Source organism: Salmo trutta, chromosome 21, assembly GCF_901001165.1.
Source record: "Salmo trutta chromosome 21, fSalTru1.1, whole genome shotgun sequence".
In the NCBI taxonomy this organism is placed as follows: Eukaryota; Metazoa; Chordata; class Actinopteri; order Salmoniformes; family Salmonidae; genus Salmo; species Salmo trutta.
This window is the reverse complement of record NC_042977.1, coordinates 22331154-22337153: the sequence shown is the minus strand read 5'-3', so window position 1 is coordinate 22337153 and position 6000 is coordinate 22331154.

Sequence of the window (6000 nt, the reverse complement as noted above, 5' to 3'; positions counted from 1 at the left end):
GCACTCTTTGCAGTACATTAGCCAAAGTGAAAAGCTTACGTCTAGCTCACATAAAATGAAAAGTAGTCTAAAGCAATTTTCAATTACATATATGTTCCATGAAGTGAGTATGATAAACTTATTTTTTGATAAACATACACAGATTCTTTTAAAATGAATGTACAAACACTTGTGTAGCCTACAGAGTAAATAATTCAGGTCTACTTCTGTACATAAAGTATATTGAAATGTATATTGTGCTTTTTTCCCAACTTTTTTCCCAACTTTTAAGTGGTACTGTATGTTTGTATGGACACATGAAACATATAGTTTTTGTAAGGGGGCTGAATATACTGTTGTCACAGTGGGCCTCAGAGCACAGTAGTACACAGCAGAGTCAGACAGCTGCACCTTCTGGATTGTCAAGGGGACTGACTTTGCTGTGACATTCAGACGGGCATGAAATCTCTCCTTGAACTCAGTAGCGGTTTCCCCAGCTCCAAATGTATCCTCTCTCAGCATAAACATGGGCTTGCCATTTGCTTGTTGTTTGTACCAGAAGAGATATGGTGACAGATCAGTTGTATCAAATAGACAAGTGAGTTTTGTTGGTTGTCCTTCTACGACCATTACATCTTCTGTTGGCTGTATCACATTCTCTTCTGCTCTGCACCCTGAAAAGAAAGAGAAATATATCTTCACAACATATAATAATAATGTATATAAATAAAATGAACAAGTGCACAGAAAGAGACAGATGAACAGAGTGATGTTATACCAAAGCAGCATGCAGCCAGAACATGCAGGATCAGCCAATTTCTCATGACTAGTCAGTCAGTTTGAAGTGGAAAAGGTAAGGAGCAGAACAATGCTGATCTATCTATCACAGAGCTTTGACACTCTCTGTCCTACTGTTGATGCTTCATGTTGTTCTGTATTACATGCAGTAGTAGACCATGGGGAGGTGTCTGTCTGTATGGCATCCTCTGATTCAGGGGTGTGTGTGCTTTGTTAGGTTACCCCCTTCAGGTGGACTTTTCTACTACACCACCAGACAGTGTGAATTGTGAGGAGTAACCACAAATAACAATATTTTTGCACTTCGTCATATTCCCAAGTGCTTTTCCAACCACTTAAAAAAATGATGGATTTGAAGAGAACTGATTGAAGAGTGAAGAATACATATTTCTCACAGTTCTTTGAATATGAAGACAGAGAAACACTAGACCACCTGGTGACTGCACAAAGCACATCATAATTCTCTGATCTCAACCTCTGCCATTATGTTCTGAAATTGTGGTTTGATGTTCAAATTTGATCCTTCATCAAATAATTTTTGGTCTGCAGGTTTTAGAACAGTGTTTTTTTACACATTGTATCACTGGGTATATTCTCTGAGAGAACAGTAGTAGAGTGCTGTCTGCCAGGGTTAGACTTGTTATCACCAGTTCAGTTGATGTCTGAGACGTTGTGGATGTATATCTCTAATCAGAATTATGTTCACTACCACTTTCTGATCTGGCACCATATTACAGTAGAAACTGAAGATCCTGGTTATGGTAATGCCTGTACCATTAAAGGTCAATACATTTCCAGCCTATATCATATGAGCAGCTCAGAGTCACAGGTAAAGATAATATAGAAACTAAAACAATTGACAGGAATTTAAAAAAGTAACTAGCATCAACAATACAGGCTCACTTACAAAATGTTGTAAGGTTCACCTGTACAAAATGTAGAGAACATCCAGGTCAAACCAAGTTACATCATTCATCTACTGTATGTTGGTCCACCTAGTTAACTGAAATATGTCTCCTGTCATCATATGTACAGTTTGAACAGGATCCTTTGTAGCTCTTCACTTTGACATAAAACCATTCAATGCTTTCTCTTAACGAAGTGCGGTGGTGGTGACGAAGGTTTGGTTTACTAAATCACTGTAAAGATAGAATCAATGATATTTCTATGAGAGAATGTTTAGAATGTTTAGTCATATACATGACTTTCATTTTATTTCCAAATATAAAATTTGGTCACTGGTATTATTTAATACAGTGAAAAGAGTGAACACAAGTATACTGTAGTTATGACAGAATGACTCCCCTGAATTTCCTTTCCTCTGCCTCAATTATATAACACCTCCCATTGACTTAAAAAAAACACAAAGTACTGTACACACCCAAGTGCAGACACACTGTTTTTGTAAGGGGGCTGTATATCTTGTTGTCACAGTGGGCCTCAGAGCACAGTAGTACACAGCGGAGTCAGACAGCTGCACCCTCTGGATCGTCAAGGGGACTGATTTAGTGATGGAATTGAGATGGGCATCACATCTCCCCTTGAATCTATCATCAATATCCCCTGGTCCAATGACATCCTTCCGCAAAACATATTCAGGGTAATCATTTGTGGATTGAATGTACCAGAAGAGAGATGGAGCTGATAAACTGGTGTTATATTCACAGTTGAGAGACACGTCTTCTCCTTCATAATCAGTCACTTCTCTCTTTGACTGAGTTACACCGTCTGCTCCTCTGCACTCTGGAAACAAAGAAGAATAACTTTGTGAAAAATGTCAGGATTCCAGTAACATCAGGGTGTTGAGAAAAAGGTAATGTGAGCCATTTCCTACCAAAGATAAGTGCAGCAAGAACAACAGAGGTCCACAGCCAATGTCCCATACTTATCATAGGAAACACAGAGCAAGACAAACTGATGTTACAATATAGAAACTGGTGTGCTCTCTTGAGTCCTGTCTTTGAAGCAGCACAGACCTAGACCATGTAGCACAGCACAGAGGGGATGTTCAAATAAACAAGGAATTTCAGAGTAGAAAGCAACATTTACTTGGTAATGTGGCCCCCTTTTGGTTGATGTTGGCTTTGCCATTACTCTGTACACAATACTGAGTAAACATTTCTCCTGAATTAATTTAGTTAGACTCTACTAGCTATATGCGTTCTAATCCATGAGATATTGTAATGGAATTTTAATGTCTCTTACATCTACAATTAGAGCTGAATTGGAAGATATAGCTTTATTGGCATCAAAAATGACTTATTGCATAATCATCAACATCATCATCATTTTCATCCTCATTCTCATCATCATCACTGTGATTATCATCATTTGCTACCACTAGTCTTGGTGGTATCAGGGACGTAGTGAGAATGTTACTGTGTCATTTCAAAGTGGCGTTGTAGACCAGGGGTTCTTAAACCTTTTCAGCCTGGAACCCAAATTAGAATTCTGTGTTTTCCTGGGACCCAATGCAACTTTACGTAAATATCGGTACATTTCATTGCCCTTATGCCTAAAAAAATGCAATATAGACAAAAACAAATAACAATGTAATACCCATAAATATATTTTCATGTTTTAAAAATACTCTTACATACCTGTCTAGGTTGGAACTGTTGCTGTTAAAATACAATAAATAATTTCAATCTGAACTGGAATAAATGGATTGATCACATCACACAGATGTTTAACAACACATACACACAGGCTTTTTGATCGTGCAACCCTAAGTAACAGTATAGGTTAAACATTAGCAGGCCTTCTGTACATCTTACTGTATAAATTATTGTTGACAGAAAGTCTAGGTTGGAACTGTTGCTGTTAAAATACATACTTTTTATTCTGAACTGGAATAAACTGATTGATCACATCCCACAGATGTAGACCAGAAAACACACACATACACACAGTCCTAATGAGAGGTGTGTGGCTGGTTTAAGTTTTCAACAAGCATGTCTATTCTGGGCTCAGTTCTTGACGGTGCAACACTGATGTTATGCTCAGCATCGATACTGTTTCTGTACTTGAGAACCCTGACTTGCATAGGTATGTGCTGCCAAACTGGATCAGAACATCTACTGCTTTCTCAGTCAGGCAGGAGACCACTTCCTGCTGCAGATGAGCAACCCAGAACTGTGAGTGTTTGCCTCAAAAAGCATCTTGCTTCAATCAGTTTATTCCAGTTTAGAATACAAATTATTACTTGTATTTTAACAGCAACAGTTCCAACCTAGACTTGTTTTCAACAATAATTTATACAGTAAAATGTACAGTAGGCCTGATAATTTTTCATCTTCATCTGTACTGTTCCTTAGGGTTGCACTGTCAGTAGCTAGTTAGCTTTCTTTGGCTAACGTTAGCTATTAGTTAAGTAACGTTACAAGGCCAGGGGATTGTTTGAAAGAGAAACTCACATCTACTACTATGAGAGATAGTACTCCCTTATTTCTGCTTATCATCACCTGTTATAAAATGACAACAACGCTTTGCTAGTTGACTTACTTTTCCACATTCGAAGCACTGATTCCTGAAGCATTCTGCCCAGTTCTGAAAGAACTTCCTGGGTTTACTGTCGTGTTTTGCCTGGATGTTTGGTCAGGACGTGTCGTTTTATTAATTTGTTCATTTTGATAGACTCATTACTAAGCACTTCCCCACACAAAACACATTGTGGGCGCTCCTCGTTATTTCTCAAGGTTTGTATGAAAGAGACAAAAAGTCATCACTGTATTTGCGTTTCATGACATTTGAGCTCAGTCAGAACTTTTGGGTAGCATGAGTCCATTTCATGACAGCGTTGAGTGATGGCGAGTGGGAATAACAAGTCAGTGGCTTGAACGACAGTGCTGCAGCGTGTGGGTCGCGGAGTGATCTTCAAGAAAACTGCAGAAAAAAGATCCGTTAAACCGCGAAGCACACAGGCATCTCCCACTACCTCTCCTACTTGCACAGGCTCTGTGTTGCCAACTTAGCGACTTTGTCGCTATATTTAGCGAGTATTCAGACCACTCTAGCGAAACATTTTTAAAAAATCGACTAGCAACAAATCTAGCGACTTTTTCTGGTCTGATTGGAGACATTTGGAGACTCTGACGTGAAAGCACGTATCGTTCTTACTCTTCTCAACGAGCAGCGGGTGCTGCCGTGGGCCTCACCCCCGTCCCAGATCACTCACAGGCAGCCCAGTCCTCACGTAGCAGTCCCTCCCAGCTGCAGTCAGAGCAGGAGATGTTCACCCCTCCTCGTCCAGACTGCAAATGAATCACGCATGCGGGAAGCCTACCGCTGGCTGATCCCGCCCTGGCTTACATTCAGGGCGGGATGTAAAAGTAAAATGTTCTTTGTCTAAAATAAATCACTGCACAAAAATAAATCACTGCATTTGACTCACACAGCCTCAGTCACTTACTCACATTGTCCACTGTGTGTGTGCCTCTCTGTGACATAAGCTAAACATCTAGCTGGCTAGCTCATCATGTCTCAGTCTAAACTGTACACTCAAAAATACAGAAAGGAGTGGGAATCAAACCCTGAATTCAAAGGCTGGTTGAAGCCGTTTATTGGAGATGATAAATACAGGCATACTGCCTGTATTTATTGTAAGGCTGATTTCTACCCCAAACTTAGTGATGTAAAAAAACACATGACAACTCAAAAACATACTCAAAAGGAAAAGCCTTATAACAGTTCCACCCAAAACAAGCTGCAATTTATGGTTAAAAAAATGGATAGCTACCATGGCATTAGGTATCGCTGAACACTGTTCCATGTTGGCATGTGATCACATTGGAGAAGCATGTAGAGCTACTTTCTCAGACTCCACTGCTGCTACCCACTTCAAAATGCACAAGACAAAGTGCACAGAAATGATTAATGTTGTTCTAGCACCTTACTTTCTGAAAAAGTTGGTCGCAGATGTGGGTGACCAGCGTTTCAGCCTCCTCCTTGATGAGTCCACGGATGTAAGTGTTTCTAAGTACCTGGGGGTTGTGATAAGGTACTTTAGTGACACCAAGAAGACAATATTATCAACATTTCTGGGGCTTGTTGAGTTGGAGGGAGGAGATGCCAAATCTATAGCCCATGCTGTTGTGGCTTTCCTTGAGAAGTGTTGTCTTAAAAAAGAGAAACTCCTGGGGATAGGGACTGACAATGCCTCTGTTATGATGGGGATTAAAGATGGGGTCCATAAAGTGCTGAAGGAGGAGTATGGCCTCAAAT